Source organism: Mauremys mutica, unplaced genomic scaffold, assembly GCF_020497125.1.
Source record: "Mauremys mutica isolate MM-2020 ecotype Southern unplaced genomic scaffold, ASM2049712v1 Super-Scaffold_100237, whole genome shotgun sequence".
In the NCBI taxonomy this organism is placed as follows: domain Eukaryota; kingdom Metazoa; phylum Chordata; order Testudines; family Geoemydidae; genus Mauremys; species Mauremys mutica.
The window spans coordinates 1-21,535 of NW_025423292.1; the positions used below are offsets into that span (position 1 = coordinate 1).

Here is a 21,535-nt window from a genome sequence, read left to right on the forward strand (position 1 = left end):
TTTCTGACAGTAGCTAATGTCAGGTGCCCCAAAAGCCACTCCCCAAGGCACCACTAGGAATTGAACCCAGGGTCTCCTGATTACAACGCAGTGGGTTTAACCAGCTAAGCAATGGTACCTGCTCTTACTTACAGTGCCGTGTCTGCCCATACCTGATGCTCTGCCAATCCCCACTGGGCCCTGACAAGCTTTGCTCGTGTTTGGATTCTGTAAAGCAGAGGAGCTGTGTGGGTGAGTGGTTATTTGTACAGGTCTACGCTACAAAATTAGGTCTGTGTAACTACATTACTTAGAGGTGTAAAAAATGTACACCCCCCCAAGCAATGCAGTTATATCAACCTAATCCCAGTGTAGACAGCAGCTTAGCTGTCAGAACTTTCTGGAGCTATGAAAGGGGAGGGGCCTAGCTTCTATAGCAGGAATGCAGGGCAGGCAAGTTCACGGCAGGCATGGTGGGATACTGGTGGAGGCCAGTTATGGTGATATAATGACCAGCAGCATTTACACTGACAATTTGTCACTTTAAGTTTGCTGCAAAAAGCTCTAGGCCTCTTGTCGAGGTCGTTTTATTTTGTCACCAAAACAGGGCAGTTTTGTCGCCAGACGTGGTATTGCAGTGTGTGCACCAGCCACAAGCTGTTGACCGAGGTAGCGTTGTGTGTTTTTCACATACCTGAGCAATATAATGATGCTGAAATAACTTTGTAGTGCAGACCTGGCCAAATATTCGCACACACACACACACACAGCTTGCAAGGAAAACCTCACCTGCTCCTCTGCTTTGCAGAATCCAAACAGAAGCAAAGCTTGTCAGGTCCCGGTGGGGAAGGCAGGGAGTCAGGTGTGGGCACACATGACACTTCAGTTGCAGGCAGGCACAGTGGGTTAGCTGGCTAAAGCCTCTGTTTTGTACATAGGAGATCCTGGGTTCAACTCCCAGTGGTGCCTTATTGACTGGCTGTTGGGGCACCTGGTATTGGCTACTGTCAGAAAACAAAATACAGAGCTAGATGGACCTTTGGTCTAGCCCAGGGTGGCTGTTCTTATGGTTTAAATTACACTCACAGGCACTGATAACAGAGTTACTGAAAGTTTGGGAGTTAGGAGCTGGTAGATGAGTGTTCTAAGCCCCTCGCAGATGACCCCTCCCTCTGGGACGGGGCAGGTCTGGGCTCTCACACCAAATGGCTCATTGTCGCTGCCAGAACCTGTGAGCAGCTCATTTAGTTTGCACCAAGGGTTGAGTCCTGCTTTGTGCACCATGTGTGAGAATGAAAATCCTAAACCACCCTTTGAAATAACAAATGCAGCAGGACGTGTTATTGTCCCTGCCCGAAAGCAGACAGACCAATGGAGAAATGCCATTGAGTCCAGGGTAATACTCCACTGCCGTTCTACCTTTTTTCCTTGCTAAACTCCCTCCCAACCTTGTGGGGTTCAGAGCCCGGTATTGAGCCTGAGCCGAGATGTCTACGCTGCAAATTTACCACCCCACGGCCCAAGCCCTAGGAGCCTGCACTGGCACGGGACAGCCGTGGGTGTTTCATTGCAGTGCGGACATAGCCTAGCATTATGTCTACACAGCCATTAACACACCCAAGTCACTATTCTCAAACCCTGGGTCAGTTGATTCAGGCTTGTGAGGCTTGAGCTGCAAGGTTATAAAATAACAGCATAGACACTTGGGCTTGAGCCCAGCCTCCGAGACCCCACGAGGGGTGAGGGTCTCCGAGCCTGGGCTCCAGTCTGAGCCCAGATGTCTACGCTGTAGTTTTTAGCTCCACAACCTGAACCCCAGGAGCCCAAATCAGACCATCCAGGCCAGCGGGATTTTGTCACAGTATAGATGCCCTCTCAGGATATGTCTACACTGCAATGTAAGCCCAGAGTTAGTAGAAGTCATGTCAGCAGCCCCAACACATAAACATAAACCACGAGGGAAAAACCCACCCCCAAATAAGCTAGGCACTGTCTTTCTCCCTATGGTTCGTAAGTCCAGCAACCAAAAGTCCTTTAAGATGAACCATCCCCTCTCTGCACCCCACTCACAGCTGTTGTCCTTAGTCAGTGCAAGCCCAGAGATGCCTCTGTAGAGTTCACCTGCCATCCTGGGTGGAAAAGGGGGAAAATAAGAAGGCCCCATACTTACTATGTTGTCTAGAGACTCACTCATTCCGCCACTGCCACTTTGTCTTAGGGTTGGTCTAACACCTAAATTTTAGTATTAGGACCCAGGACACAACCCCCTTGACTTTGGAACCCCTGTCCCCTGCCTAGCAAGTGCTATTGAATTGAGGGTGTGTCCCTTCATCAGGATGTGCCAAGTCCAGTTCTGCTGCCCTTGGAGTCACACAACAAGGATAAACAACCCTTTATTTTACTCCTGCCCCTAGAACATGGAGACTGGGAATCCAACACCAGCCACAAGTGATCATTTCGGCAACCCAACATATTTCCAACATACTGTAAAATCCACATGCAGACTCATAAATGAAACCTTGCACGAAAATCTTCCTGAGGGGGTCTGAAGCACCTGCTGCTGGAGGGAAGGAGGGAGCTGTGCATTGGGATTGAGGAGCAGCGTGAGGAGGGGGGCCTGTGGGTGGGGATTGAGGGGCACTGGGAATAGGAGGGGGCTGTGGGTTGGGACAGAGAGAGAAGGGTGAAGAGGAGCAGGCTCTGGTTGGGAGTGAGGAGCAGTGAGCATAGGAGGAATTGAGGGTTGGGATTGAGGGGCACTGGGAAAAGAGGGGACATGAGTTTAGGCTGAAGAGCATCCTCGTTTGGGGATCCAGCAGGAAAGGGGAAGGCAGCAGGTGATTCTAATTCCTTAGGGATATTCTGTGTGTTTGTATGTGTTTGTGTGTGTGTGTGTGTGTGTGTGTGTGTGTGTGCAGGGAAGGAACATGCTCTATGCCCAGAGGCCTTTATTCCTCCAGGCTGTGAGGACAGAGGGGCTGTCAGGAAGTTGCCCCTTCAAACCCACACACAAAAAGGCCCCTCTGAGGAAAGGGAAAATCCTGAAGAGAAAAAGTAACATCAAAGTGGATGTGAGAAAGACTCTATAAGATCTTGGTGAGTAGTTTATCACCTGACCAGGGACTTGAACCCTGGACCCTCAGATTAAAAGTCTGATGCTCTGCCAACTGAGCTAGCCAGGCTCACAAAGCAAAAGAGCAAGTTGGTGCAGAGGAGAAACTAGTCAAGAAAACAAGAGCGGGAAACAATAGGGGAAAACCTGCTGCTCTCTCTGGCCTGGTCAACACTACGAGCTTATATCAAATTTAGCAGCGTTAAATCACATTAACCCTGCACCCGTCCACACAACGAAGCCCTTTATATCGATATAAAGGGCTCTTAATACCGGTATCTGTACTCCTCCCCGACGAGGGGAGTAGCGCTTGAAATCGGTATTGCCATTTCGGATGAGGGTTAGTGTGGCCACAATTCAATGGTATTGGCCTCCAGGTGCTATCCCACAGTGCACCATTGTGACTGCTCTGGACAGCAATCTGAACTCGGATGCACTGGCCAGGTTGACAGGAAAAGCCCCGCGAACTTTTGAATTTCATTTCCTGTTTGCCCAGCGTGGAGCGCCGATCAGCACAGGTGACCATGCAGTCCCAGAATCAAAAAAGAGCTCCAGCATGGACCGTACGGGAGATACTGCAGCTGATCTCTGTATGGGGAGATGAATCTGTTCCATAAGAACGCCGTTCCAAAAGACAAAATGCCAAAGCATTTGAAAAAATCTCCAAGGCTATGGTGAAGAGAGGCCACAGCAGGGACTCAACACGGTGCTGAAACTTAAAGAGCTGAGACAAGTGTACCAGAAAGCCAAAGAATGAAATGGACGCTCATGGAGGGAGGGGCGACTGATGTCTGTAGCTATCCCATAGTTCCCGCACTCTCCGAAAACCATTTGAATTCTTGGGTGAGTTCCCAAAGCCAGAAGGGTCAAAAATATTGTCGCAGGTGGTTCAGGGTATATGTTTCCCCACCCCCCGCAAAAGCAAAGGGAAAAAAATTGTTTCTCGCCTTTTTTCAATGTCACCGTATGTCCACTGGATGCTGCTGGCAGACGCGGTGCAGCAGTGCTACACAGCAGCATCCACTTTCCTTCCCTTCCCACGTGCAGACGTTATAGTAGGACTGATATCTGTCATCATCGTCCTGTGAGTGCTCCTGGCTGGCCTTGGTGAGGTGGGCCAGGGATGCCTGGGCAAAAATGGGAATGACTCCCAGGTCATTCTCTTCTTTAAGCTTTGTCTCCTGGAGATTCAGTCCTGCCTGGAATATCATAGTAGCTGGAGGCTGTTCTCCCTTCCCCGCTTTGAGCTCTACTTGCAGAGGCAATAAAGTCAGTGTTGTTTCAAATTCGTGCATTCTTTATTACTTCATCACACAAATGGGGTATAATGTTAGCCCAGAAGCAGTGGGAGAGAAGGGAAGCAATGGGTGGGGTTGTTGCAGGGGCACCCCCTAGAATAGCATGCAGCTCATCATTTCTGCCAGATGTCTGGGATTCTGACCTGGAACCACCATTTGCCTCTCTAGGTCTTTAGTAGGCTTACCTGATAGTCTAGATAGGACTTACTCTCCATTAGACAAAACTTAAAGAAAGGAATGACCTGGGGAGTCATTCCCATTTTTGTCCATATACCCCCGGCTGACCTCACCAAGGCTAGCCAAGAGCACCCATGACAGCAACAGATAGTATAATATAACTTGTAACTGTCATTGTCAATTTGTAAAACAACAGATGGGATGGGATGGGATGGCTTGGCTTGGCTGGAAACCATCTTTGGTGACTTGCCAAAAACGGTTTCCAAAAAATGGTTTCTGTAAAATCGGAATAATCCCATAGTGTAGACATACCCTGAGACAGCTTTAGAACCCTCTACCCACTATACAGCCAAGAGACAGCAACTCTCAGATCCTGTGTGGATTGTCTGATGGGCTTGGGGCCAAGAGCAAACTGCGTACCCCCTGCCAGAGCAGGAGAAGTAAAAATAGGGGCTTCCTGAAAAATGGGAAAGGAAGAAGAGAGAAGCAGAGAGACAAGTGGAAAAGGAAAAGAACGTGCAGACACAAGACCCTACCTAAATTCTCAAATAGATTACAGGAAAAAAAGAGAGAGAAGAACATAAAAAAATTTTAAAAATCTTTCAATAAGTACTGAACTAGAGACCTTTAAAACACTATTTTCACAACTTTACTTTTTTTCTAAATTCTACCAAATCAAATTAAGACTTGCCACTAAAGAGAACTGCACAAAAGCTTTAAACAAATTCAGATAACAGAAAAGAAAACCAAAACATTTATTTTTAAATGTGTTTTATAAGAACTAACCACTCAGTCTGTGTTCTTTTCCTCTCAGTTTCCCAAAAGGAAAGCAAGAACATTCATCAATAGCAGACAGCAGATGCATTAAAGCACCACTATCCACTCACTTCATGCTCAGAAAAAAACACTTTAATTCCTCATCGTGGTTAGCAAGGTCAGACACTTTCAACCACACTTCTCTAGTTACAAACTATAGAAATGATCCTTGAAAGTATAGTTTTAAGAAAGTTGTGCTCGGCTACACACCCAGGCTAATGTGCACAAGCTTTCTTCCCACGGTGAATGTTTTCATACAGCAGGTTTCACCCCCAGCGAATTAAAGAACAAAAATCTAAAATCAGGTCCCCATTTCCTTAAAGCACAATCGAGACAGCTTTAGCACACTGGCCATTAGAAAATGTTTATGTCGCTATTTACAGAAACACACCTCCTGATTAGCATGTGGAGCTCCTAGCAACTAATCAAACCCTCTTGCTTTGCCATACCTCTCACAGGCTCCTCCATACCACATGACAGCTTGTCAGGCACAGACAATCCGGACAGGTCAGCCCTTTCTAGCATGCTCTGCAGCTGTTTCTCTCTGGCTTGCTCTCAAATTCACCTGCACTAGAAGTTTTTGCAGGGTTCTATGTTACCGGTGGTACCTGCACTAAATCAGTGGCTCTCAACCTTTAGAGACACCTGTACCCCTTTCAGGAGTCTGATTTCTCTTGCATACCCCCAAGTTTTACCTCACTTAAAAAGTACTTGCTTACAAAATCAGATGCAATATTTATAAAAATAAATCACTTGAATATAAGTATTGTACTTACATTTCAGTGTATAGTACAGAGAACAGTATAAACAAATCAATGTATGAATTTTAATTTGTTACAAATTTGCTAGTCCTTTCTATGTAGCCTGTTGTAAAACTAGGCAAATATCTAGATGAGTTGATGTACCCCCTGGAAGACCATTGGATACCCCTGTTTGAGAACCACAGCACTAAATCACCCTTGCTTTTAGAACCGGTGCCACTTGAACCAAGGCATTCTGAACCATTTCAGTGCTAGTGGACAGTGGCAACACAGCTGCACTAGGTTTGTTGTTCCTCCCTGCACAATTCCCACTTGGAAAGAAGATATCTTCTGGTCTGACCCTATTTACCATTGTGAGCTGCATAGGCAACTTTCTCTGTGTCATGTGAGCAGAAGCCACACAATATATACTCCCTGTATGGCAGCAGCCATGGGTGGCGGGGGAGCCCCCACAGCCCCACACCACTGCGTATGGACCCTGCAGCTCCTACGAGTGGACCCCCAGAGCTCCCAGCCGCTGCGGATGGACCCAGGGTTTCCCAACAGGCCTTGATGGCGGGAGGACCACGCAGCCCCACGTCATTGCTCACAGACCCTACAGCGCCGAAGCCCCCGGAGCTCCCGGCCGCCCCAGGCAGGAGAGGAGCTCCCAGCGCTCAGACACCACAGGCAGAGCCCGGAGCTCCCAGTCACCGGGGGGGGGGGGTGAGGAGACGCCGCAGCCCCCGGCCATTGCAGGTGGCCCCGCAGCTCCCAGCCGCCGCGGGCGGGCGGACGCCAGAGCCCCCCGCTGCCATCGGGACCCCGCGGCCGCCCCGGGCAGGACCCATCACCCCGCGACCGGCAGGAAACAGCCGCGCGCGGAAGCCCCTCGCGCCCTGTGACCCCCCCGGGTGCTGCGGCTTCTCGCCAGGCGGGAGGCGGCGCCGCTGCTGCGGTCTCGGTCCCTCCGCCCGGCAGCGGGACCCGGCCCCGCGCGGCCTCGCGCCGCTTCTCGCGGGCGGCGCTGAGCTCTGAGCGCACAAGGCCCTGGCGGCTCCGCCCCGCAGCGCTGTCAGACAACGTCACCAATGGGAGCTGAGCCTGTCAGAAACGTCAGTTGGGGAGGGCCCAATGGGAGACCAGCTTTCAGAGACACACCCCACATGAGGGCCAATGGGAGATCAGCTGTAAGAAAACACTAGGCAGGCCAAGGCACCAGCCAACCAGGAACCGCCCCTGATCTCAAGCACCCAGAGAGCCCCACTGCAGCAACCACCACCAAGGACGCTTGTGTCACTCCTCCCAACAACCCCCAAAGAAAGAGTCGCAATTTCCCTCCCCCAAGCCAACTCTCAATTTACATAAGAAACTCCACCAAAAATAGAAAAACCAACCTACCTTCCCCCTCCCCCAGCCCCTTCCCCATGTCTGGCAACATGCTCCAAGCTCAGGGTGACCACACACACTCCCCGTCGGGGCAGGCTCTGCTCAGCCCGGCTCCCCACAGCCTGCACTAAACATGTGGGGCCCAACCCCAAAACTTACTCATATTTTACCCCAATGGCCCCAAACTGCCGCTTTTAATATGCAAATAAGGTGCTGCCACACTCAGGCCATGCCCCAGCTCTCCAGTGGAGCCACCCGGCAGAGAACCAGGTGATATTTAAATTAGCCAGGACGTCGCTCAGTCATTGCCCTCTGCTCCCAACAGGTGGCGCCGGAGAGCTCCGAGCTCGCTCACTTCCCTTTCACGCGTCGGCTTCAGCCCCTGGGTTACAAACGCACCAACCGGGGAGCAGGAGTGCGGGGCTGCTCCAGGGTGACCAGATGTCCCATGTTTAAAGGGACAGGCTGGTCTGGCTGGACTTTTTCTTATATAGGAGCCTATTACCCCCCACCCCGTCCCGTTTTCCACAGTTTCTTCAATGTCACCCTATGGGGCAGCTCTGCGGGGACGGACTTGCACACTTGGGAGCCATCAGCCGGATCCGCGTGCCTGGGAAGCTGCGTCCCTCCAGAGGCGCTTGAGAAGCCAAAGGGGCCGTGGGTGAGTTTGTGATGAGGTGAGTCTGAAGTGTGGAAGGGGGAGGATGGCAAGAGGAGGTTTTGAGAGGAAAAAAGGTGCTGCTGAGCTGGTAGGGGAGGGCAAGGTCCCAGGCGGGTGTTGTGTGAGGAGCTGTGTAGGCCCGAAAAGGCGTCCTGCTGGGCAAGGGCAGGTGAGGAGGGCCAGGGCTTTTCCCAGGGCTGTTGCTGTGGCCAAAGCCTTTGGGAAGCAGAAGAGGGCCAGGGGTGCTGTTGCCTGCTGGGGCCCATGCGACGGTGTAGGTGTACGCTGACCGCAGCTGGTCTGTGGGAGCTGGGGCCACTCACTATGCCCCTTTCCTCGTTAGTATAGTGGTGAGTATCCCCGCCTGTCACGCGGGAGACCGGGGTTTGATTCCCCGACGGGGAGGGTGACCCCTTTTCAAGGCAGGGAACAAAGAAATCCCTGGCCTGCCCACCACATGCCTTCCATTCTTCTTCTACGGCCACTTCCCTTTGCACCCCGAACTGAGGACTTTCTCCTCCAGAGAGACAATTACCTCGCAAAGACACGCTGGCCCTAGCCAAAGCCTCTCCCTGGCCTTCCCCCTTCGGGGCCTGCACGTGTGGCACGTTTCAGAGCGGCAATGGGAAATAGGCTGGCCAGGGCCATGAGGACAATGGCCCAGACAAACAGGGAGGGACTCGGTCCAGGGGTGGAGGAAGACAGAAAAAGGGACAGGCATGGGATTGGCTTCCTGTCTTTTTTCCTTTGCTCAGCATTTGACCTGTGACTGTAATGGGGAGACTTGAGAAAGACCTGTGGCCGCCGGCAAGGTAGGTGGCCGCCCCGAGAGCGCAGAGCTGAGCATTTTCCGCTGGGTTGCTTCCTGTACCCCCAGCGCCTGGCCGTGATCGTATAGTGGTTAGTGCTCTGCACTGTGGCCACAGCAACCTCGGTTCGAATCCGGGTCACGGCATTGCTTTTTGGTGGGGAGGGGCTATCCTGCAGCACGCCTCGTGGTTTTTCCATCCTGGTGTTACAGAGATAGTGTACTTTCTTTCTTTCTTTTAATAAAATTCTTTTCTTTTTAGAACCTGATTGATTTCTTCCCTTGTTTGGATTTTCAGGGGAAGTGGAGGGGGAAAAGTGAATCCCTCTTTGTTTGATTCAAGGAGTTTGAATCAAGGTATCTTTCCCAACAACTAGGAGAGGGGGAAGAAGGTGGGGGAATGGTTTATTTCCCTTAGGGTTACGAGTCAAGGAGTTTGGATCTGTGTTCCCCAGGGAAGGTTTGGGGGAACAAGGCGTGTGCTAGACACTGGAACTTCTAGAGGGTGGCAGCTTTACCAGATCTAAACTAGGATTTAAGTTGAGAGGGGCCCATGCAGGTCCCCATCTTGTGGATGCTAAAGTTCGAAGTGGGGAATAAACATATGATGGGGCGATGCCCGCATTCTCCCAGCCTGTCGACTAAGGGCTCCTGATGAGCGTGGTGGACGGGAGAGTCGGCCATCTGACTTTTGGCCTTGCTGCCCGTAGCGGTCAGGCCGAAAAATCAAAAGCCATCCTCCCCAGGCCCGCAGCCACCCAGGGGCTCCTCTGTACCATCTTGCCTCCACGAGTGCCGCACTCTGACCAGCTGAATCAGGCAAGCCACGGGAAACTTCTCAAGGTCTTCCCCTGGTGTGGGCTTGGATGCGAAAAGCACCTGGCCATTCATCAGCTGTTGCAAGAAGTGTGCAGAGTAGGAGTAGCGATGGGGCTGTGGCTTTCCACAGCATCTCAATTTGGGCAGCTTTCCATTCCCCTTTTCTGTGTAATGTCCCTCCCACGGGTTTCACTTGTGGAGCTGTACGACTTTGGCAGGGTGGCCATTTAGATAGCTCAGTGGTTTGAGTATTGGCCTGCTAAACCCAGGGTTGTGAGTTCAATCCTTGAGGGGGCCACTTAGGGATCTGGGGCAAAAATTGGTCCTGCTAGTGAAGGCAGGGGGCTGGACTCGATGACCTTTCAAGGTCCCTTCCAGTTCTAGGAGATTGGTATATCTCCAATTATTACCACTCATGTCTCTTTTATTACTTTCCTTGCTTTTCTTTTTCGCCTGGCCCCAGCATTAGGACCGTTTGGGTGTTTCAGTGCGTGTGTTTTCCCATTTGGAGGCATTTGGAAGTTTGGAAGGGGAGCCGAAAGAGGAGTCTTTTTCACAAGCAAGTTGGCTTTCTGCACAAGTAGGGCCCTTGGCCGTAAAGCTTAGCTCCGTCAGTGCGTCTGCATGGGGTTCCTCCAGTGCCTCAAGAGCCCGTGCTAAACTCTCGGTGTGGGCATTTGGCTTGCGCCAGTCAAAGTGCGGTGCCTGCGTCTTCCCAGGGCCGGCTCCCGTGAGGCGTGCATAACTTGGGAGGAAAGGGGTAGAAGAGAAAGCAAGTGAAGCTGACTTCGAGTGGTGGTGCCCCTGGGCGGAGTGGTCCTCCTGCTCCTTCCTGTCGGAGGGGTGGGCTTGGGGGGTCTGGCTGTGGGCGGTGGGAGGATGGTGTCCAGGGAAGTCCCAAAGGTCACCCTGCGCCGGCGGAGTGTGAAGCCTCTCCCCTAGGTTGGGGTGCCGAGTATTAAGCCTTCCTCTGTGGCTTGGGCTGGGGAGCGTGATCCGGCGTTGGGTCCATTTGGGTGGAGCTGGCGGCCGGCAAGAATTCGGGCCATCAGGTCAACCCTCTGTCGACAATGGGGGCGAGCCGGCAGGCCTGCGATTTTGGCTTCACGGGCGGGCAGCTCAAGCCTGGCCTCCTATGAGCCTGGAAGGCAGCCGGCCGGGCTCACCCGTTTCCAAGTTCCTTTCAGGCAGCAGGTGGAGCGAGGAGCCCAGGGAGGTGTCAGGAACTTGGTCCTGCCCGGCGCCTGCGCCCAGCAGGGCTCTTGCCCGCTCCTGTCCCACCTGGTTTTGGCCTCTGCCACCCCTAGCAGTCAGCCAAAAGAGCAGAAGCCACCCTCTCCCTCCCGGAGTGGCCAGCATAGGACTTGAACCCATGACCTTGGTGTTATTAGCACCATGCTCTAACCAACTGAGCTAGCCAGCCGACGGCAAAGCCTGCCTTGCCTGACCCTTTTGGAAGGAGTCACTGGCTGGCGTGGGGAACGATGTGGCCTCCGTTATCGAATGGATGGATCGAGATGCCCCCTGCCAAGGTAGGGGAATTAGCTCAAGTGGTAGAGCGCTCGCTTCGCATGCGAGCGGCAGCGGGATCAATGCCTGCATTCTCCAGCGGCAAGGCAGCCCCGGGACCTTCTCTTGCCCTTCTTTTAGAAGCCATGGACAGTCAGCCGGCTCAGCTCCTCCAGTGGCCTCCATCCCTCTCCCCGCTTGGCCTCCCAAAAAGCCAGCCCTTGCGGAGCACAAAGCTCTTCCTCCCCGGCCCTTCTCCCCCTTGCGCTGACTGGGAGCCTGGAGACAGCTGGGGGAAGTTAGCTCAAATGGAAGAGCAGGGGAGAAGTAGTCAGACCCATACACACATTCTCCAGCCTGCTCTGCTCTGCTTTGCTCTGCTGGGCTGGGCTCTAGTGGGGGACCTGCACCTTTCTTTCTGAGCTCTCACTGGAGCACAATCCCTTTCCTCCTCCCTCCCTGCTAGTCTACGCCAAGCTCATTGGCCGGGAGGGAGAGCCACTCAAATACAGGATTACTCACATCCCAGGGGTCCATGAAGGGAATGAGGAGATGGGCGGGGTGGCACGCGATACCAGCTCAGCTGAGACCGTGAGATCTCGCAGCCTCCTGATCTCAGGCAGCATGGCAGCCGTGGAGCAGAGCAGAGCACGCAGACAGCTTGGAGACAGCCAAAGCGAGGACGGGCTGCATTGGTCTGGAAGAGGGAGTCGGTGGCTGTCTATCCTGGCAGAGGCAGGGTCGCTTTGCTGTATGCTGGGCCAGGGCCAGGGAGTCTGCTAGAGTTGCTGAGCTGGGCCTGCTCCTGGCTTTGCTTGGGTTAGAGGAAAGTGGTGAAGATAGGAACGGCCCTCCTGGGTGAGACCGATGGTCCATCTAGGCCACTATCCCGTCTTCTGACAGTAACCGATGCCAGGCGCTTCAGAGGCAATGGCCAGAGCAGGCAATCGTCAAGTGATCTATCCCTGCGTTGTCTTCTGAAGTTTGGTGCTTGTTTCAGGGGCTAACTCTCAGCCCAGACACACTCCAGGGAGGGAGCGTTGGTGTTTGTGCCGAGGAGCGTGGCTGGGACTCGGACCCCCTTCCCCAGCTCTGGGTAGCGCCCCGCCCCCATTTCAGGCTGTGTTCTGCTTAAGGCCACAGAGCCCTTGCCTTTTTTTGCCCGGTGCCTGAGAGTCAGGCCAGCTGCAGGGAATTAGCTCAAGCGGCAGAGCGCTCGCTTTGCATGGGAGAGGTAGTGGGGGGGCGATGCCCGCATTCTCCGAGCCTGTCGACTAAGGGCTCCTGATGAGCGTGGTGGACGGGAGAGTCGGCCATCTGACTTTTGGCCTTGCTGCCCGTAGCGGTCAGGCCGAAAAATCAAAAACCATCCTCCCCAGGCCCATAGCCACCCAGGGGCTCCTCTGCACCATCTTGCCTCCACGAGTGCCGCACTCTGACCAGCTGAACCAGGCAAGCCACGGGAAACTTCTCAAGGTCTTTCCCTGGCGTGGGCTTGGATGTGAAAAGCACCTGGCCGTTCATCAGCTGTTGCAAGAAGTGTGCAGAGTAGGAGTAGCGATGGGGCTGTACCTTTCCACAGCATCTCAATTTGGACAGCTTTCCATTCCCCTTTTCTGTGTAATGTCCCTCCCAGGGGTTTCACTTGTGGAGCTGTACGACTCTGGTAGGGTGGCCATTTAGAAATCTTTTCCTTGCTTTACTTTTTCGCCTGGCCCCAGCGTTAGGACCGTTTGGGTGTTTCAGTGTGTGTGGTTTCCCATTTGGAGGCATTTGGAAGTTTGGAAGGGGAGCGGAACGAGGAGTCTTTTTCACAAGCAAGTTGGCTTTCTGCACAGGTAGGGCCCTTGGCCGTAAAGCTTAGCTCCGTCAGTGCGTCTGCATGGGGTTCCTCCAGTGCCTCAAGAGCCCGTGCTAAACTCTCGGTGTGGGCGTTTGGCTGGCTTGCGCCAGTCAGAGTGCCGTGCCTGCGTCTTCCCAGGGCCGGCTCCCGTGAGGCGCGCATAACTTGGGAGGAAAGGGGTAGAAGAGGAAGCAAGTGAAGCTGACTTTGAGTGGTGGTGCCCCTGGGCGGAGTGGTCCTCCTGCTCCTTCCTGTCGGAGGGGTGGGCTCGAGTGTGGGCTTGGGGGGTCTGGCTGTGGACGGTGGGAGGATGGTGTCCAGGGAAGTCCCAAAGGTCACCCTGCGCCGGCGGAGTGTGAAGCCTCTCCCCTATGTGGAAGCAGGGAAGTAATTAATAAGGATTTGAAGGGGATTTTAATGCATGTCAGTCAGTTAGCAAGAGTTAGCCTAGCTGTAACCCTAATGACGTGAGACTTCTAGAAGCAAGAAAGAACTGTGTAAAAAGTTATTACGACCTTGCAAATATGCAGGCTGGCGTCTTTTAGGAGTGAGACAAATAAGATAGCAGAAAGGCTTATGTATAAACAAAATGTATTTGTTGCTTTTTACCATCTGTATTATTGCTAGAAATTGTCTGTAACAAAGGTATAAAGGCTTACTGTAATTGTTTACCAGTTGAGAGACCTGTCCAGGACTGGGGCGACCCTGTGTCCTATGGCACTCTCTCCCTCCATTGTAATTACTGGAGAAATAATAAAGTATTTGATTTTGCTGCACCCAAACAAAAAGCGATAACTGAGTTTTTCTCCGACAATTTGGGGGCTCGTCCGGGATGGCAACGCCCACGGACCTACAGACAGCTACTACGGATCATTCCCCTTCGAACCCCATGGCGCCACATGAGAGGTATGAGACCTTTTGAAATCTCTATTGGGGTATCGGAGGAGGACTGTCCGTGAGGACGTCTGTCAGTATGCAAATTTTAACAACAATTCTCAATTAAAAGATTTGGCCAATGTAGTTTCTTTCTCTTACTTAAGAAAATGTATTAGACTTTAGTATATCACATTTTTCTGATGTAACCAAACACTTTGTATTCTAAGTTGAACAAAACAAGTATCTGCATTTCAATCCAACACTTCCGCTTGATTTCAAATAAGACCATCTCATGAAAATATTAAACACAAGAATTCTGGCCACGAGACAAACACCACAAGACAGAACATAGAGCACACAACATAATTATGACCGTGCCAGTAAATCATGGTACGTTGAATGCTGTGCAGCTGGCATTAGTTTTCTTTGATTATCTGAAAGACAAAAACAGAGGTCCACCCCTTCTGGGCAGTTAAATACTTAAAATATACAAATACTCTTGTTGATTCTAAGCAAAACAGAGGAATTACCCCATATTTTCTCGTATGTGTTTCATAGGCAGCCCAGGTTTCAGTGGACCCCTTCTACCTTATCAATTAGATAATGTGCATTAACACAGATGCTTTGTGGCTTGCTTTTTTTACTTTTAACTTTTAAACACTAAAAGAAAACACCACCACTTACAGTGTCCTTAGAGCCTAATACAATTTTCATTACATAACACTGTATACATTCTTCAACTGATTTAACAAAATTGTTCATAGCCAAATGATTGCAATCTAATAATTTCTTTGCCTGAATTTATTTACAAACATTTTAAAGACACCAAGAAGCCTTCTCTTTAGCATTTTTACAAAGTTCAACTGCTGTTCCCTCCAGCAACTACAGAGTCAACTTTTCACTTTCCTTAAAAATCACTTGCTTGTCTCCTAACAGACACTTCTATCAACTCAAATCACCATTCCAAATATCCTCCTGAGTATTTGAAATCCTCATGCTTATATTCACTTACTCCTTCTTTCCACTACACCCTCAAAAGTTTCCAACCTGTTCTCCAATCTCTCTGTCTGTTGCCTGCCCGCTTGGGCCCGATCCTTCTTTTCTCGCTGAATCGTCCCTTCCATTGGCACCAATTTGCTCCACTACCAGTTTAGCTAGGATGGTGAGCTTCTCAACTAGCCCCACCCTTCTGGCCTTTTCCCCAAAACATTTCTACTCACAGGACTACCCGAGTCCTCCCTTGTAAGGCTCACCACCTGGGCAAAAATACATGGCCATTGGGTAAAGGCCATTTACTTAACACATAATCCAAACCACTATAGGGGGTCTACCCAGAGACCCACCCACTTGTCTGCTGACAGTTAAACAGGAAAGAAAATTACACAGAAAGCAGAGAAAATTACAGTCTAAGCCAGATTTTTCTACTTCTATTACATTGTCCGTTACAGGGGGCGGGATAGAAAGATCTCAATACAACCTCAGAGCTTCATCGCACACATGGCTTCCACTCTGAGGAATTACAAATGAGAAGTTCAGTTCCGCCCACACACCTAACACCCAAATGAACAGAGCAGAAAAACAACAGTAACTGGTTAAACAGAACAGAACCAAAACTAGATAGTGCACCAAAACCAGATAGTGTGTCCTTATTCTATTAGGGCTCACCTTTAATCATACAATCCTTATCATATAACACCAACAATACTAAACAAAGCAAACATAAAATAACAAGGGTAAAACAGATAGATGATGTAAATTCTGCAGGGCTCCCGCATTATTAGTTGCTCACCAAACTGACAAATTCCTGTTACCAATTTATCCCTCATGTCAGGTGATCAGACTGACACTGCAGGAGGTTGAGGGAAGAAAACACACCATATAACCAAATTTTAAAGCTTCATTAAAAATAATAAAACAACAATGGAGAGTGTTGGGAATGCTCCCACCTCATTCAGGAAAAATATGAATGCCCCAAGCCTTAAGCCACTTTAATACTCACACATGTCTCACTGGAAAGTTAAGCTTTGCAAATATAATTCCAATTCTGTAACTTGTACTGCCTTTGGTTTGCCTCCGTCTCTATTTTTCCACATCAGCTGAGGCTGAAAGCAGTTTTTCTTTGCACTCAGCATAGTCCGCGCTGATTCTTGACCTTGAACACAAAACAACTTCTCCTTTATCTCTGGGCTAAGCTGAATTTCAAATTAACCCGTTCCTAGACAAATTGCTCACACTGTGTCAGAGGCTTTTCTTTGGTGATTAAAGGCTCCTCTGAGATATATGATCTTATCTAGATTGAAGGTACCTTCTAATGGGCATTGTTTAGATGGATTTTCACACGTGTGAAGATTCCAATTCTCTAAATACCTGCAGGTTTTAGGACCATAATGTACGTACATGTAATATGCTGGGGTACCCTTAGGGGGTAAGGTGGAATGTTTAGACTGTCCCTTACCCATTTTCCACTTACACACACACAGAGGGTGCCTTGTCCGTGCTAGCGGCTCAGAAACTAAGGATCTTTCCCTACAGGGCACTCACACAGGAGAGACTCACAAGGAAGACTACGACTCTCCTACACCTCCCTTCAGCAAAGAGCATCGGCTAGTCTCTGGGAGACGGCGCCGCTTACTCTGATTGCATCCAGTGAGATGATCAGATTGTCAGTAGCCCACATGGAAGGGAAAGGGGAGGGAAGATGGGTTCACACACTCCTAGACCCAGGTAGCTTCCTCGCCGGACTATGCCAGGCTGAGTCAGCCCACCGTGGGTCGGATCTCCTAAAGATCCACTAGTTACCGGGCTTGCCTTAGAGCAGTCCTGATCATGAGCTTCCGCTTCACAGGGTACTCTGGGCGTCTTCCGATAACGATCACTCACACTGGTGTACACACACACCCACACACACCAAGGCCTCTTTTTTTTTAACCCTTTTTTTAACCTTTTTATCTCTTTTTAATTTTTTTTTTTTTAACCACGATGCATCTTTACCTGGTCCGGACCAATACCATGAGGCGGTATGACAACCCCTCTTGAGGTGGTAAAAACCCCTCAGCACCGGTGCATTCTAATGCATTTACCTATGCATTACCTTATGCATTTACCTATGCATTTACCTTGGCCAACTCAGCAGTTCCCAGTACTGCTATAAACTAACCTTATTGGGGCCTCTCCCCAATACCACTTTGCATCTGATCCTGCTGCACAGTCAATAAGTTCAGATGGCGTGAGCCCAACAGAGACAGACGTCCTCACGGACAGTCCTCCTCCGATACCCCAATAGAGATTTCAAAAGGTCTCATACCTCTCATGTGGCGCCATGGGGTTCGAAGGGGAATGATCCGTAGTAGCCATCTGTGGGTCCATGGGCATTGCCATCCCGGACGAGCCCCCAAATTGTTGGAGAAAAACTTAGTTCTCGCTTTTTGTTTGGGTGCAGCAAAATCAAATACTTTATTATTTCTCCAGTAATTAAAATGGAGGGAGAGAGTGCCATAGGACACAGGGTCACCCCAGTCCCAGACAGGTCTCTCAACTGGTAAACAATTACAGCAAGCTTTATACCTTTGTTACAGACAATTTCTAGCAATAATACAGACGGTAAAAAGCAACAAATACATTTTGTTTATACATAAGCTTTTCTGCTATCTTATTTGTCTCACTCCTAAGAAAAAGCAAGACTGCATATTCGGTTATCTGAATTGCAAGGTCGTAATAACTTTTCACACAGTTCACTCTGTCTCACATTATCTTGCTTCTACAAATCTCACGTCATTAGGGTCACAGCTAGCCTAACTCATGCTAAGTAACTGACATTCATTAAGATCCCTTCAAATCCTTGTTAATTATTTCCTGGCTTCCACACAGACTAACAAATTTATTTGAGCATAAGCTTTGCGGGCTAAAACCCACTTCATCAGATGCATGCAGTGGAAAATACAGCAGGAAGATATATAGATATAGATATAGATATACACAGAGAACATGAAAAAATGGGTGTTGCCATATACACTATAATGAGAGTGAGCAGTTAAGGTGAGCTATTATCAGCAGGAGAAAAAAACCTTTTGTAGTGATAATCGGGATTGCCCATTTCCAACAGTTGACAAGAAGGTGTGTGTAACAGTAGAGGGACAAATAAACATGGGGAAATAGTTTGACTTTGTGTAATGACCCATCCACTCCCAGTCTTTATTCAAGCCTAATTTAATGGTGTCCACTTTGCAAATTAATTCCAATTCAGCAGTCTCTCATGGGAGTCTGTTTTTGAAGGTTATTTGTTGTAATATTGCGACTTTTAGGTCTGTAAATGAGTGACCAGAGAAACTGAAGTGTTCTCCAACTGGTTTTCAAATGTTATAATTCTTGACATGTGATTTGTGTCCATTTATTATTTTACGTGGAGACTGTCTGGTTTGGCCAATGTACATGGTAGAGGGGCATTGCTGGCACATAATAGCATATATCACATTGGTAGATATGCAGGTGAATGAGCCTCTGATGGCGTGGCTGATGTGATTAGGTCCTATGATGGTGTCCCCTGAATAGATATGTGGACAGAGTTGGCAATGGGCTTTGTTGCAAGGATAGGTTCCTGGGTTAGTGTTTTTGTTGTATGGTTGCTGGTAAGTATTTGCTTCAGGTTGGGGGGCTGTCTGTAAGCAAGGACAGGCCTGTCTCCCAAGATCTGTGAGAGTGAGGGATAGGTTGTAGATCCTTGATGATGCACTGGAGAGGTTTCAGTTGGGGGCTGAAGGTGACGGCTAATGGTGTTCTGTTCCTTTCTTTGTTGGGCCTGTCCTATAATAGGTGACTTCTGGGTACTCTTCTGGCTCTGTCAATCTATTTTTTCACTTCAGCAGGTGGGTATTGTAGTTGTAAGAACACTTGATAGAGATCTTGTAGGTGTTTGTCTCTGTCTGAGGGGTTGGAGCAAATGCGGTTGTATATTAGAGCTGGGCTGTAGACAATGGATTGTGTGGTGTGCTCTGGTGAAAGCTGGAGGAATGTAGGTAAGTATAACGGTCTGTAGGTTTACGGTATAGGGTGGCGTTTATGTGACCATCGCTTATTAGCACTGTAGTGTCCAGGAAGTGGATCTCTGGTGTGGACTGGTCCAGGCTGAGGTTGATGGTGGGATGGAAATTGTTGAAATCATGGTGGAATTCCTCAAGGGTTTTCTTTTCCATGGGTCCAGATGATGAAGATGTCATCAGTGTAGCGCAAGTAGAGCAGGGTCATTAGAGGATGAGAGCTGAGGAAGCATTGTTCTAAGTCAGTCATAAAAATGTTGGCATACTGTGGGGCCATGCGGGTACCCATAGCAGTGCCGCTGACTTGAAGGTATACATTGTCCCCAAATGTGAAATAGTTATGGGTGAGGACAAAGTCACAAAGTTCAGCCACCAGGTTTGCCATGACATTATCGGGGATACTGTTCCTGATGGCTTGTAGTCCATCTTTGTGTGGAACGTTGGTGTAGAGGCCTTCCACCTCCATAGTGGCCAGGATGGTGTTTTCTGGAAGATCACCAATGGATTGTAGTTTCCTCAGGAAGTCAGTGGTGTCTCGAAGATAGCTGGGAGTGCTGGTAGCATAGTGCCTGAGGAGGGAGTCTACACAGCCAGACAATCCTGCTGTCAGGGTGCCATTGCCTGAAATGATGGGGCATCCAGGATTTCCAGGTTTATGGATCTTGGGTAGCAGATAGAATACCCCTGCTGCTTTTTTGGCCTGTCTGGGAGGTTTTTGTCAGCCCTGGCACACAAAAAGGGTATCATTGCGAGCGCCCACGAAGGTGAGATGAATTTTTGCCTGCCTTGCTCAGCTTGACTTGCTTCCTCACCCCATTCCTGCCTTAGATCCTGGGTCGCCTGGTGGCTGAAGATGGTCCATTGTCTCAAGCGGTGCCAGAGCCTGACACAGTGCCCCGGGCAGCCTTTGCTCTGCACATGCCGGCCGTGCACATTTGCAAATACTTTAAAGCTCTTGTCAGTAAGTTCTGGGAACAGTTGCTCACCTTCAGAGGAAGCTCCCTAAAATTGGCCTGTCTCACCCAGTGGTACATTGACCTCTGTTCAGACTGAGCCGAAGTGGGGGGGGGGGGCTTGCTGCTGTGGCTGCCACTGCTGTGAGGGTGGCCACTGTTGCGGATGAAGCCATCTTGGAAGTACCTTCCACTTAGCCACCCACTGAAAATCCTGTAGGATGTAAGGTGGGAATAGAAGAACACGGGGGGGGGGAGGCCTTCCTAATCTCCTCCCCCTTCCGCCAATATCGGCCATCCCATACCCGGTGCTGCACCCAGTGGGGTAAAAAAAATACGGCCATATCGGAAGAGTCAGTTGGGTTCTTTATGGTTGTCCCATCATTCCCCTCGGGCCTGACCTGCCCTCCAGCTCAGCCACCCACTGAAAATTGAAAAACAAAAAAGTAGAGCCGTACAAGGCTTCAAAGCCCACCAGGCCCAACCACCATTTCTAATACAGCAGAAAAGCCGCACTTCTCCTGACTAGGTAGGGACATCCTATGGCCCCACAAGAAGTGGAAGGCCATCGTGTTCGGTCTCAGCAGCATTCGTGGAGCAGGGGGAAACACATGGCTGAGGTTAATGACAAGGTCCCCTTCCGCCACCGGCTGAGCCATTCCTCACAGGCCAGCAACCATTTCTCCCAGTTCGCGTTCCCCACCTCGTCCCCAACCGAACGCTAGAAGGCCCAGCCATCAACCTGCAAACTCTTGTAGCCCTCCTCTTCCGCCCTGACTGATAGGGGGGTGTATTGAGCCTCCCTCCCTTAGGCCCTTCAGCATCCCTGGGGAAAGACAACACCGCCCAAGTGACTTTGGGCCAGTAGGTCAACCAATAGGGCTGCCTCCTAGGCCAGGCTGCAGCCCAGCTTCAGGACTCAAAGGAAATGGAGCTCGCATCCCTACCTACAGGACTCCAGGCACGGCCAGGCTTCTGGATCAAACGTCCCCTCTTGTGCTCAAGTCACAACAAGCTAGCGGGCAAAAGACAGGCGTTCATGGCCTTTGAGAAAGCAAGACAGAGCCTTGGAAGACCCAGCAGGGTTTGTGGCACAGGAATTGTCCTCAGATCCCACCGAGACTTCAGCTCAGACTGCAGGATTCAAAGTCCCGAATGCTGGCCCTTACACCATGGGGCCAATAGGGAACCCCCAGACCTCTGCTGAGCTCTGGTGTGGATGACCCTGTGGGGGCAGCCCTGCATTTGCTCACCAAGTTGGCCTGCAGCAGTTAGGCCTCTGGGAGCTGAAGCATTCTTAATCGAGACTGAGAGGCCAGTGGGCATGTGAGGAAGTTGCCCCTTCAGTCCCAGGCCCTTCCTAGTGAAAAGCCAAGTCCTGGGGAAAAAAGGTCAAATAACATGCTGCAAAAACACCTTCTTTCATGTTGAGGGGAATAGTTCCCACTTCACCTGACCAGGGACTTGAACCCTGGACCCTCAGATTAAAAGTCTGATGCTCTACCCACTGAGCTAGCCAGGC

General features: G+C 50.3%; 5 non-coding genes across 5 annotated transcripts; 1 reads left to right on the top strand and 4 right to left on the bottom strand.

The window, feature by feature from the left end:
• Nucleotides 1–3,088: 3,088 nt before the first annotated feature.
• On the bottom strand, nt 3,089–3,161 carry TRNAK-UUU. Its single transcript has one exon. It is a non-coding gene; the product is annotated as a tRNA-Lys (tRNA).
• Nucleotides 3,162–5,350: 2,189 nt separating this feature from the next.
• LOC123360229 lies at nt 5,351–5,567 on the bottom strand. The gene has a single exon (XR_006575985.1). It is a non-coding gene; the product is annotated as a small nucleolar RNA U3 (small nucleolar RNA).
• A 2,938-nt stretch (nt 5,568–8,505) lies between these two features.
• Nucleotides 8,506–8,577, top strand: TRNAD-GUC. Its single transcript has one exon. It is a non-coding gene; the product is annotated as a tRNA-Asp (tRNA).
• A 2,571-nt stretch (nt 8,578–11,148) lies between these two features.
• Nucleotides 11,149–11,222, bottom strand: TRNAI-AAU. The gene has a single exon. It is a non-coding gene; the product is annotated as a tRNA-Ile (tRNA).
• A 10,240-nt stretch (nt 11,223–21,462) lies between these two features.
• Nucleotides 21,463–21,535, bottom strand: TRNAK-UUU. The gene has a single exon. It is a non-coding gene; the product is annotated as a tRNA-Lys (tRNA).